At 42.8% G+C, this 14138-nt stretch overlaps 1 protein-coding gene across 2 annotated transcripts in view; it reads left to right on the forward strand.

Annotated features, from left to right (window-relative positions):
* The first annotated feature begins 6051 nt into the window (after positions 1 to 6051).
* fbxo38 (F-box protein 38) overlaps positions 6052 to 14138 on the forward strand; it is an 83149-nt gene continuing 75062 nt past the window's right edge. For both annotated transcript variants that reach the window (XM_063053476.1, XM_063053477.1), the window contains exon 1: positions 6052 to 6125. The gene's annotated coding sequence lies outside the window, so the exon portion shown is untranslated. The remainder of the gene's footprint in view (positions 6126 to 14138) is intronic.

Here is a 14138-nt window from a genome sequence, read left to right on the forward strand (position 1 = left end):
TACCCATAGGGGTATCTGCAGCTCTTTTTGACGTTTTCACAGTGAAATTAAACACAAAGTCAACAGTGAACATAAAATATCGGCAAACAGCAAATGCACGTGTAACCAGTACGAGCGCTGAGCCATAACTGATGTCTGGCGACCTCTGCTAGTGCTGCCACGTCACACCTGAGTGACGTCAGCTGTTGGCGTGCCAAACAAGCCTTGTTACGACACGCTCCACACTCCATGAAAAAAACCTGGGTTTTTCAGCTTTCAGAATTTCGGGTAAGGGATTGTGGACCTGTATTACCTGTTTTGCTGCCATTTCTGTCTTTTTGTGCTCCACCTATCATCTGCCTCTCTGTTTATTGCTCAGGGTATTTTAGTCCTGTGTTTTCATCTGTTCGTTGCCAGATTGTGCCAGTGAATTTTCCTGAGCCTTTCCAGCATTCTTATCTGCACTCTGTCCGCCTGAATATCAACGCTGCCTGTTTCCCGATTCTGGTTTTTGTATTTCTCTGAATGTTTTGATCTCTGCCTGAACTTTAACGCCGACATTGTTTGCACCTCGGGATTTGTTACTCAATTAATATCACTGTGTGCACAGTACTGGGTCTGCGATTGGATCCCTGCTTCAGCGTCCTGACACTGAACATGAGAACATAAGAAATAAGTGCAGGAGTAGGCCATCCGGCCCATCGAGCCTGCCCCGTCATTCAACAAGATCATGGCTAATCTGTCCGTAAACTCGGCTCCATCTACCTGCCTTTTCCCCATAACCCTTAATTCCCCTACTGTACAAAAAGTACTGGCTCAACTACCTAATGGTTGAGGGGTAATAACTGTTCCTGAACTGTGGCTCCTGGACCTTCTTCCTGATGACAGCAGCAAGAAAAATGAAGGGTCTCGATGGCGGGGGTCGTTGCTGATGGATGCTGCTTTCCTGTAACTGTGTTTCGTGTAGATGTGCTTAATGGCGGGGAGGGTTTCAGCCATGATGGACTGGGCCATATCCACTAACTTTTGTTGGAATTTCCATTCAAGAGCATTGATGTTTCCATGCCAGGCCAAAATACAACCAATCAATATACTCTCCACCACACATCTACAGACCTTTGTCAAAGTTTTAGATGACATGCTGAATGTTCACAAACCTGTGCTTTTTTCATAATGGCACTTACGTCCTAGACCCAGAATAGATCCCCTGAAATGATAATACAACGATTTAAAGTTGCTGACCCTTTCCACCTCTGATCCCCTGATGAGGACTAGCTCCTGGACCTGCAGTTTCCTTCCCCTGAAGTTAATATTCAGCTCCTTGGTCTTGCTGACATTGATTGAGGGGTTGTTATTGTGGCACCCTCAGCCAAATTTTCAATCTACCTCTCATATGCTGATTCGGCACCACCTTTGATTTGGTCAACAACAGTAGTGTTGTCAGCAAATTTAAATATGGCAATGGAGCTACGAGGGGTGATTTGATAAGTCTGTGCCCTAAGGTAGAAGGAGACAATTTTAGAAGACCTGTCCCCTCCTCCATTTACACACTTAGTCCAGCGGTCGTGGAGCATACCGATTCCTTCTTTGTAGTAGTTGGTGTCTTGGACCTCCAGAAAGTAGTCCACAGCAGGGGTGATTGATAAGTTCGTGGCCTAAGGTAGAACGAGATGAGTTATACAGCTCTCGTTACATGCATGTGCAGTTCTACTCTTTCAGTGATTATGCAGAAAGTTTGAAGTTAATAACTCATTCTTAGGCTAGAACTTATCAATCAATCCTTGTATGCTCAGCCTCACAGTCATATGTGACTTTTCTCTCTCTTTATCAGATAACTCCCTCCCTCATATTTCTTCTACTCACTCTTTTTTTCTTTTCCTTCCTTGCTCCTCTCTCCCCTACCTATCCTTTACTTTACTCTCTTTCCCACCTTTCCTTTCCCTATCCCTGGCTTCATTCACTTCAAGTTCTCTCTTTTTTCCTTGTCTCCTTTTCTCTCCATTCTCCCCTTTCCTTCCCCCAATTATTCTCTTTCTTTCTCTCTCTCTCTCTCTCTCTCTCTGTTTTTTCTCTATCCTCTATCTACTCTAGCCTCAGCCATTCATTTCAAGACAGCCAACCAAGTCATGTCTCTAGCCCAGCCAGATGGCAATAAGGACATTTAACTCCTTGAGCCTCCCATTGTACTCATTGAGAAAATCTATTCATTTTGTAGTTATCAGGGAGTTGGCAATGTGCAGTCATCTCAGAGAGAAAAACTGAAGCCTTTTTAAACAGCAAAAAGCCAAAGAATTATAATGTACACCCAGTGGCCAATTTATTAGGCATACCCACACACTGGCTCGTTAATGGAAATACCTATTCAGCCAATCATTTGTCAGAAACCCAGTCTGCAGAACAGTTCTAAAGCTGGACTGTGCAGACACTGTCAAGACGTTCAGTTTTGGTTCAGACCAAACATCAAATGGGGTGGAAATGTGATCTAAGTGATTTTGACTGTGGAACAATCATTGGTGCCAGACAGGGTGGTTTGAGTATCTGAGAAACTGCTGATCTCCTGGGATTTGAACTTACAACAGTCTCTAGAGTTTATAGAGAATGGAATGAAAACAAAAAGAAAAAAAATCCAATGAGTGTCAGTTCTGTGGTGAAAAACACCTTGTTAATGAGAGGGTTCAGAGCAGAATGGCCAGACTGATTCAAGCCGACAGGAAGATGACAGCAACATGTGTTACAACAATGGTGGGCATAAGAGCATCTGTGAATGCACAACACAACAAACTTCAAATAGGAGGGGCTATAGTAGTGGAAGACTACGTACATACACTCCGTGGCCACATTATTAGGTACTTCCTGTATGTTTCCTTCCATTTATTAGGTACCTCCTGTACCTAATAAAGTGGCCACTGAGTATATTTCCAAATTAAGATGGTGATGTATGGAAGAGAACCTGTAGATGGCTCCAGTTCTCTTGCTCCCATTGCACTTCTGATTATTATATGAGACGTGTCAGCTCTGTGTAATGCCTACTGGGAATGGAACACACTACAGTTACAGTCTGCCTTGAGTATACCAAGTAAATGTTGGGCGCTGTAGTTGGTCTCTTGTCTTAAGAAATGCGTTTATTCAGTACTTCTCAGAGTATGGCAAATCAGCATCTTCATCCTGACTTCTGTCTTGTAGATGTCGGAAAGTCTTTTGAGAGTTAGGAGTTGAGTTGCTTGCTTCAGGATCTCCAACTTTAGAACTGTCCTGCAGACTGATTATTATATGATTGGTCATTCGGCACAGCTTTGCGGGCTGAGGGGCCTGTATTGTGCTGTAGGTTTTCTATGTTTCTATGAACCTAAAAATGTTGGTGACTGGTGGGATATGATGATTCTGAAAAAAAATTGAATATTAAGGAGAGATGACCTGACATTTGTTTTTGCCTGGACGTGCTGAGATTGTGCATGGTCCAAAGACGTTGTAAGTGATTATCTTGGAAGTGATTACTGTGATTGCAAGACCGTGTTGGCCATTGGTAACGTAGAACACTGCAAGTCTGGTTCACTGGAGAGACTGACAGCAGGGGAGCTGGGGGGCCTCGCTTGTTGTCCGGACAAGACCCTCATGCCTTGGAGTCGCCTGTTGCAGTTGCCAGCAAAGGAATTGCCGGAGCTGACTGTGTGTTGCTGGATTTCATACTGGGTTGGGGGCTGACCTATCCCGTCAGTGTTGCTTTTCGGTGTTCACTCAGCTCTGCCCTCGAGTGCTTGCTCAGGGACAGAATAAGCTCAACCAGGACAACTCAGGGATTTGTTATCGTTTTGTGATTATACTTTTCTGAAATTGTAACCATATGTTCTGTTTCTGCTGTGTGCTATGTGCAGTGTGCAGTTGGTAATGTGTTTTGCACCTTGGTCCCAGCGGAACCTTGTCTCGTTTGCCTATATTTGTGTATGGTTGAATGATAATTAAACTTGAAACTTGAAGTTGATTTACTTTAGTTGGAAATGGGCAAAGTCTAAAATATCTGTAGTACAAAATGGTACTTGACACTGATCTTCTCCACTTCCCTTCTGTATCCCTACATCCTTTGATGCTGAGTCAGAACCCTGCATTAAGACCTGATTTAGGGTTTCAATCCAAAATGTTGACAATTCATTTGCTCCCACAGACGTTGATCGACTCTCTGGATTTGTCCAAGAGATTGTTAGTTACCCACGTTCAATCCTGACCAGTTTGCATGGCCTCTGTGATTCTGTCAAGTGCTCTGATTTCATCCCATATCCCAAAAATATTCTCATTGGTTAAATGGCACATTTATTGCAATAACATCTTCACCTGGCTGACAATCAACATTGGTGCACCTCAGGGATTTGTGCTTAGCCCACTGTTCTACTCTCTCTATCCCCATGATTGTATGGCTCGGCATAGCTCAAACGTCATCTATAAATTTGTTGGCAGAATTCCAGACAGTGACGAGAACGTGAACAGGAGTGAGATATACCAGCTAGTTACATGTTGTCACAGCAACGACCTTGCACTCAATGTCAGTAAGACCAAGGAACTGATTGTGGATTTCAGGAAGGGTCAGACAAGGGAACATACCAGTCCTCATAGAGGGATCAGAAGTGGAAAGAGTGAGCAATTTCCTGGATATCAATATTTCTGAGGGTCTAACCTGGACCCAACATATCAAGGCAGCTACAAAGAAAGCACCAAAAACACTCGCTAAATTCCCGGAGAGCATTCAAACTGGCTACATCACTCTGTGGTCTGGGAGTGGGGTGCAACTGCACAGGATCAAAAAAAGGTGCAGAGTTGTAAACATAACTCCATCATAGGCACTAGCCTCTGTAGTATCCGAGACCTCTTCAAGGAGCGATGCGTCAGAAAGGCACCATCCATCATTAAGGATCCCATCACCCAGGTTATGCCTTGTTCTTGTTGCTACCATCAGAAAGGAGGCACAAACCCAATGATTTCTGAACAGACATTGAATCCATGAACTACTTTTTTATTTCTACTTTTGTACTAATTTAACTTACCTCCAAGAGGACCATAACGTTGTCACAGTTTGGAAGCTTGCGTGCCTCAATGACCTGGACAGCCATGCTGGCTGGAGTTAGGGCTTTATGCTTTGGCTCTTGGTAGGGTCATCTATGCCAAACAGGTCAAAGGGCAGAGATCGACTAAGAGAAGTCCACTGGTCCTCCAGCTTCGGGGGTTCAGCTCAGGGCTAACAACTCTGACTGGTAAAACGAAATTTACTACGAAAACAGCAATGAAGAATCATTTGACATCTGAGTGTGATTGTATTTCTGAGTCTCCACCTGGGACTCATCTGAGTGACAGTAGTGAAAACCAAGAGGTTACTAACATGATGAGATAATCTCTGAACACTGCTAGAGATGGAGGACCTTCATTGCTGTCCTAAACTCCTGTGGTGTAACAGACAGTAAATAAGTATTTAATTTAACTATTTATATACTTACTGTTATTTAGTTTTTTTCCTATTGTTATATATTGTATTGTTATATGTTGAGACATTGTACTGCTCCCACAAAAGTAAATTTCACAATATGCCAGTTATCTTAAACCTGATTCTGATTCTGTTCAGATGTAATGTGTGAAAAACGAGTGAGATGGATCACAAATTAAAAAAACAGAAAATCCTATAAATATCCTAAGCATATGTAGGGTCATATTAATTTGAATACTCCTCTGAAGGGTCTAGGCCTGAAACGTCAACTATCTATTCATTTCCATAGACGCTGCCTGACTTCTTAAGTTCCTCCAGCACTTTCTTTGTGTGTGTCTTAAGAGCAGATATATTTTACTTTTGTGTTTTTTTTTACCGAAAGAATACACAATGCAATCAGTGTATATATATCTATCTTGTCATCAAATCAATGCATCCATAGTTCCAATATTCTTTCAAAGCATCAAAGCCGATGACCGAATTAAAAGGGGAAACTCGGGCCCAGACCGTACTGGGAAAGAAGAGAAACGCGTTTCCAAATTTGAGGAGGTTTGTTTGTCTTCGCCAGCTTGCCGTGGCTGCGGAGCATGCGCAGTGACGGCCAGCGGACAGTGGGGGTAGGTGACCGATGTTGAAGTGGCCGGTCTCGAGCTCTCAGAGCGGCGGCTCCTCGGAGCAGGTGAGGGGAAGAGGGGCAACGGCCGGTCGGACCTCAGAGCGTGTAATGGGGCGGTGGCGGGGGTCGGGGGTCAGGCGTAGGCCGGCCTTCACCGGGGTGCGGCGGGGCTGCTGATTAGCAAAGGCACAGCACCGGGCCTGAACAACACGGCCCGGAATCCCGAATCCCAAGTGACGGGAATAACAGCAGAACTCCCCAGAACCGTCCCACTCCGGACCCATAGCCAGTCAGTCCTGCCTTACCTCTCCCACCCCATGACAACTTCGTCCACCTTCCAAACAACGACCTGTCCTCCCCTCCCCCTCCAAATGCAGCCCCGTGTCCTCCATCCCCAAGACAGCTCCAGCCTCCTCCACTCCGACCCCCAGAGACAGACCTGTCCTCCTGTAACACGCCAGAAACAGACTCGACCTCCTCCTCCAACACCCCCTCCCCCCGAGATAGCCCCAGCCTCCTCCATCTCTCGGCAGCAGTCCCTCCTTCACCCACAAAGACAAGGCTTTCTCTCCACCCCAGAGTCAGGCCTGCTGTTCTCCCCACACCCCAGAGATACGTCTACCCTCCTCCCCACACTCCCAAGATGGCACTGGCCCTATCCCTACTACTAAGAGCCCAGACCCCTCCGCACCCCAGAGACAGCCATATCTTCTCCAGAAACAGTCCTGTCGACCAACCATAAAAGACAGTGCTGCCGCCCGCACCCCCCCCCCATAGTACCCCTTTATTGTATCCCCAGAGATGTATCTCTAAAGGGCAGTCCCATTGCCAAACCCCTCCCACAGAGATGACCCTATGTTTCCACCCTCCTCAGAGGTGTCCCTTCATCTTCCAGTTACAGACTTATCATTTCCACCGTACCATAGTCATAGACAGCTCTATCCCCGTCACTTCACACATCTCCCCCTCAGAGACAGCTCTGCCCCCAGCCCGGCAGTGCAGTCTGTACCCACATCCAAGACAGACATCCTCATCTTCGCTCAATCAGATTGATAGCCCCATTTCCGTCCCTGCAGACAGTAGCAGTGTCTTCTCCCCTTGTCTCAATTACCCCCCCACCCAAACCATCATAGTGCAAGTGTCAGCCCCATCTCTAAACGATCTCGCCACAATTTACAGGTAACCTCCGTTGCCTTAACTCCCCTCCCATTCTACTCAGCCCAGCAAATTCTTACAACATACAACAGTAGCAGACAGCGTGTGGAATAAACATTGAAATTTCCAATTTCAAATGCCCTGCACTCCCTGTGCTCATTTCTTTCCTGATCCATCCAGGTTCTCTCACTCTCACTTCTAACACCCAGGCTTGCTGCCCTCGCTCTTGTTTTGCACATATTTAATCCATGGGATCTTCTATCCCATCTCACAACTGGATCCAGCATTATCTCTTATTTGGTTCCATTTAGTACTTCCCTTACTCATCAACATTTGCAACATCTTGTGTCTGCATATTAGCCTCCGCTCTCCCCTCCCACTGCACACGGCCATCATCCCTGCTGTCATCTGGTTCTTCCTGTGGCCTACTAGCTACTGCTTCATTCCCCCTCCTTAATTTTATACTGGCTCTCTCCTGTACACTCGTAGTGTTGATGCAGACTCTTGATCTCTGTCGACCATACCTCTGCTTCCACAGGTGCTGCTTGACCCTGCAGCAGCCAGATTACAAAAGTTGCCTGTGCCTGTTCCTGCTCCTCCTCCCACTTTCCACAGCCCTATAATCATATAATCAGCCCTTCTCTTATATTTTTCTCTCAGTACTCTTGCGATCCCTGTCACCTGCAGGGCCAAGATCAGCTGTGACCATCTCGAACTATAGTCAGCCTTCTTTCCTTTCCCCCACATAGGTCTACAGACATAGCTTTTGTTTCCTCCCACGTGTATCAGGAGCTGTTTGTCCATATTGTATTTATCATCCATTCCTTACGACAGATGCCAGATTACTATTTTCCTATTTACTATTTGCCAATATGTTGATACATTAAGAGATGTGGATTTAAAAAAATGGAGGGTTATGGCCTGTGTGAGAGGGAAGAGTTAGATTAACTGTAGGTTTATGTTGGTCAGCACAACATTGTGGGCCTGAGAGTGCTGTCTATGTTCTGTGTGGGTTTTGTTCTGGAAGATGCGGAGCTTTTGAAAATGACAAATTGCATTCCCTTTCTTCACTTTTAAAACCGAAGAATGTAGGCCATAATTCAACATCTCCAGGACATTTGTTTTTCTCTCATTTTTACTCTTGCTATTTACTTTCAGTGCTTCATACTGTATGATTGTTGATGGAGGGTAACTTGTGTATGCAGTATATTTAGATTTCCAAAATGCATTTGGGGCTGCTACATAAATGAAGAGCTGAAGACATTGGAAGAATTGTTCCTTCATGGATTGAAAATAGGATGCCACATAGTAAACAAAGATTTGAAATAAATATAACTGTTTCTGAGGGATATTTCAAAAATTGTTTTTTGACTTTTATTGACTTGGAGGACAGCTGAATTGTAAAGTTTCCCAACTTGCTGCAATGATGAAAATAATTGAAATATCATGAATATCATGATGATTCTGCAATGGGATTTAGATAAATTGAGTTCAGAGTCAGAATCAGGCTTAATATCACCGACTTACAGTACCTGTAAAAAGTTTTCTCTACACCCCACCCCCTGGAAGTTTTCATGTTTTATTATTTTACAACATTGAATCACAGTGAATTTAATGGCTTTTTTGACACCGATCAACAGAAAATGACTCTTTGTGTCAAAGTGAAAACAGATCTCTATAAAGTGATTTAAATTAATTACAAATATAAAACACAATTAATTGCATAACTAGATGCGCCTTTGGCAGCTATTACAGCCTTGAGTCTGTGCGGATAGGCCTCTATCAGCTTTGCACATCTGGACACTGCAATTTTTCCCCATTCTTCTTTATAAAACTGCTCAAGCTCTGTCAGATTGCATGGGGATCGTGAGTGAACAGCCCTTTTCAAGTCCAGCCACAAATTCTCAATTGGATTGAGGTCTGGACTCTGGCTTAGTCACTCAGGACATTAACTTTGTTGTTTTTAAGCATTTCTGTGTAGCTTTCACTTTATGCTTGGGGAAAACAAATCTCCCAAGTCACAGTTCGCTTGCAGACTGCATCAGGTTTTCCTCCAGGATTTCGCTCTTTTACTGCAATCATTTTACTCTCTACCTTCACAAGCCTTCTAGGGCCTGCTGCAGAGAAGCATCCCCACAGTATGACGCAGACACCAGCATGCTTCATGGTAGGAATGGGGTTGGGTTGAGTTGATGTGCTGTGTTTGGTTTACACCAAACTTAGCATTTGGTCTGATGGCCAAAAAGCTCAATTTTGGTTTCATCAACCATAGAACCTTCTTCCAGCCATTCAGTCTTCCATATGCCTTCTGGCAAACCCTAGCTGAGATTTCATGTGAGTTTTTTTCAACAGTGGCTTTCTCTTTGCTACTTCCATAAAGCTGCAACTGGTGAAGCACCCAGACAACAGTTGTTTCATGCATATTCTCTCCGATCCCAGCCACTAAAGCCTTTAACTCCTCCAGAGTTGTCATAGGTCTCTTGGTGACCTCCCTTACTAGTCCCCATTTTGCGTGGTCTCTCAGTTTTTGAGTGCGGCCTGTTCTAGGCAAATTTACAGCTGTGCCTTATTCTTTCCATTTCTTGATTGATTTAACTGTACTCCAAGGGATATTCAGTGACTTGGAAATTTTCTTGTATCCATCTCCTAATTCGTGCTTTTCAATAGCCTTTTTGCAGAATTGCTTGGGGTGTTCTTTTTACTTCATGGTGTAGTTTTTGCCAGGATCCTGACTCACCAGCAGTTAGACCTTCTAGATACAGGTGTATTTTTACTACAATCAACTGAAACACCTTGACTGCTCACAGGTTTCCAAAAACAGATCTCTGTTTTAACTAATTATATGACTTCTAAAACCAGTTGGCTGCACCAGTAATGATTTGGTGTGCCATATTAATGGGTGATGAATACTTATGCAATCAATTATTTTGTATTTTATATTTGTATTTAATTTAGATCACTTTGTAGAGATCTGTTTTCACTTTGACATGAAAGAGTCTTTTTCTGTTGATCGGTGTCAAAAAAGCCAAATTAAATCCACTGTGATTCAATACTGTAAAACAAGAACGCGAAATCTTTCGGGGTTGGGGGGGGGTGAATTCTTTTCCTAGGCACTGTATGTTATGAAATTCTTTAACTTTGTGGCAGCACATGCAATGCATGATATAGAAAAAAAACTGAATTACAGTAAGTATATATACATATTAAATAGTTAAAGTAAGTAGTGCAAAAGTAGAACTTTTTTTAAAAAAAGTAGTGAGGTAGTGTTCATGGGTTCAGTATCCATGTAGAGATTGGATGGCAGAGGGGAAGAAGCTGTTCCTGAATTATTGAGTGTGTGCCTTCAAGCTTCTATACCTCCTTCCTGATGGTAACAATTAGAAGAGGGCAAGTCCTGACTGGCGGGGGTCCTTAATAATGGATGCCGCCTTTCTGAGGCACTGCTCCTTGAAGGTGTCTTGGATATTACAGAGGCTAGTAACCATGATGGAGCTGACTAATTTTCTCCCCCTGTGCAGTTTACTTCGATCCTGTGCAGTGCCGCCTGCCCCCTCCCCATACCAGATGGTGATGCAGCCAGTCAGAATGATGTCCACAGTACATCTGTAGAAGTTTTTGAGTGTTATAAATGATGAGCCAAATTTCCTCAAACTTCTAATGAATTATATTCTCTGTCTTGCTGCCTTTATAGCTGCATCATTATGTTGTTACCAGGTTAGATCCTCAAAGATATTGACACCCAGGAACTTGAAATTGCTCACTTTCTCCACTTCTGATCCCTCTATGAAGACTGATTTGTATTTTCTCACCTTACCCTTTCTGAAGTCCACAATCAGCTCTTGGGTGAAAACCTATCAAACGAAGTTTAATGTGGGGAGGCCATGCTCTCTGGTAAGAGGTGTCAAATGACAGGTTATTGTCTAATGGAGAGAGCCTGTAAATGAGTTTAGCTCAGAGCGATGTCGGTGTTTTAGTGCATGAATCAAATATAGTTAGCAGGCAGATCCATAAAGTATTTACGCAAGTGACATGATGGCCTTTATTACAAAGGGGTTGGGATTTAATAGTTAGAGAAGTTTTGCTACAATTGTGCAGTTTTGATGAGATCACACTGGAATACTGTGCATAGTTTTAGTATCCTTGTCTAAAAATGGATGAAATAGCATTGGAGACATGAATGAAAGGGTTATCATACGAGGAACATTGGCTGCTGGTCTGTACTTGCTAGAATTCAGAAGGATGAGAGGGGATCTCATTGAAACCTTTTGAATGTTGAAGGGCTTAGACAGAGTAGATGTGGAAAGGATGTTTCCCATGGTGGGAGAGTCTAAGATAAGAGGGCGCAGCCTCAGGAAAGAGGGGAGCCCTTTCAACACAGAGATGCTGAGAAATTTCTTTAGGAAAAGGATGGTGAATTTGTGGAATTTGTTGCCATATACAGCTGTGGAGGCCAAGTCATTGGGTGTATTTAAGGTAGGGATTGAATGGACATGACATCAAAGGTTCCAGGGAAAAGGCTGGGAACTGGGGTTGAGGAGGAGATTTTAAAAAAAGGATCAGCTATGATTGAATGGCGGAACAGACCCGATGGGCTAGATGGCCTAATTCTACTCCTATGCCTAATGGTCTTATGGAAACTAGGATAATACTGGTTTCCATAAGACCATAATGCTGATTCACCAGGATAATACTGGGTTGAGGGGTTGTCCTGTAAAGAGACACCAATTTGCATCTATATTCCTTGGGAGTTGAGAGAAATGAAGGGTAACCTTATTCAACACATAAGAGCCTATTGGGGGTTGACAGCGTGGGTGCTGAGATATTCTCCCAATTAGTGAAAATCATGAACCATGGGACAAAATAACAAGATATGGAACTATTCATTCAAAAGTGCAGTGCAAAGAATTTGTTCTCTCTTGCAGTAGTGCATCTCTGGAATTCACTGCCACCAAGAATGGTGGAGGTTGGATTGTTAAATATTTATAAGATGGGGTGGATAAATGATCAACCGCTGGTCCTACTCCTTTTTCTTTTGTAAAGTTTGCTCATTCATCTTTGATCTAATAGTGCTATAATTTATCAATTGCCAAATTTGGGCAAACTTTTCTGTTAGGCTTACTTTTGCATCGTGGACATATAGATGAATTGTAAGACTGTATTAACTCTTTAAAATGTAGCTATTACTTTTTATTGTCATGCATTTTAATTTATTTGCCTAGTTAACCACAACCAAATAGCCTTTATAATTTATTTTATTCCAATTAGGAATACTGATTTCAGATCAGAATCAGGTTTACTGTCATCAATATATGTAGTGAAACTTTGTTAACGGAGTTAAGAGAGGCAGGACTGTGCAGGTGTGTGACATTGGGCAGTGAAGCGCGGAAGACTTAAAAAGTCAGAAATCCTGATTCGGGTTTAATTCAGAGTAAATGAGGTGCTCGAGGAATATAAAGAATGTAAAAAGAATCTTAAGAAAGAAATTAGAAAAACTAAAAGAAGATACGAAGCTGCTTTGGCAGGTAAGGTGAAAATAAATCCAAAGGGTTTCCACAGTTATATTAATAGCAAAAGGATAGTGAGGGATAAAATTGGTCCCTTAGAGAATCAGAGTGGATGGCTATGTGCAGAGCCAAAAGAGATGGGGGAGATTTTGAACAATTTCTTTTCTTCTGTATTCACTAAGGAGAAGGATATTGAATTGTGTAAGGTAAGGGAAACAAGTAGGGTAGTTATGGAAACTATGATGGTTAAAGAAGAGGAAGTACTGGCGCTTCTAAGGAATATAAAAGTGGATAAATCTCCGGGCCCTGACAGGATATTCCCTAGGACCGTGAGGGGAAGTTAGTGTGGAAATAACAGGGGCTCTGACAGAAGTATTTCAAATGTCATTAGAAACGGGGATTGTGCTGGAGGATTGGCGTATTGCTCATGTTGTTCCATTGTTTAAAAAGGGTTCTAAGAGTAAACATAGCAATTATGTGAGTTTGACGTCAGTGGTGGGTAAATTGATGGAAAGTATTCTTAGAGATGGTATGTATAATTATCTGGATAGACAGGGTCTGATTAGGAACAATCAACATGGATTTGTGCGTGGAAAGTCATGTTTGACAAATCTTATTGAATGTTTTGAAGAGGTTACTAGGAAAGTTGTCGAGGGTAAAGTGGATGTTGTCTATATGGACTTCAGTAAGGTCTTTGACAAGGTTCCACATGGAAGGTTAGTTAGGAAAGTTCAATCATTAGTTATTAATATTGAAGTAGTAAAATGGATTCAGCAGTGGCTGGATGGGAGACGCTAGAGAGTAGTGGTGGATAACTTTGTCAGATTGGAGGCCGGTGTCTAGTGGTGTGCCTCAGGGATCTGTACTAGGTCCAATGTTGTTTGTCATATATATTAATGATCTGGATGATGGGGTGGTAAATTGGATGAGTAAGTATGCAGATGATACTAAGATATGTAGAGTTGTGGATAATGAAGTAGGTTTTCAAAGCTTGCAGAGAGATTTAGGCCAGTTAGAAGAGTGGGCTGAAAGATGGCAGATGGAGTTTAATGCTGATGAATGTGAGGTGCTACATTTTGGTAGGACTAATCAAAATAGGACATACATGGTAAATGGTAGGGCATTGAAGAATGCAGTTGAACAGAGGGATCTAGAAATAATGGTGCATAGTTCCCTGAAGGTGGAATCTCATGTGGATAGGGTGGTGAAGAAAGCTTTTGGTATGTTGGCCTTTATAAATCAGAGCATTGAGTATAGGAGTTGGGATGTAATGTTGAAATTGTACAAGGCATTGGTAAGGCCAAATTTGGAGTATTGTGTACAGTTCTGGTCACCAAATTATAGGAAAGATGTCAACAAAATAGAGAGAGTACAGAGAAGATTTACTAGAATGTTACCTGGGTTTCACCTCCTAAGT

Source organism: Mobula hypostoma, chromosome 7 (assembly GCF_963921235.1).
Source record: "Mobula hypostoma chromosome 7, sMobHyp1.1, whole genome shotgun sequence".
NCBI lineage: Eukaryota > Metazoa > Chordata > Chondrichthyes > Myliobatiformes > Myliobatidae > Mobula > Mobula hypostoma.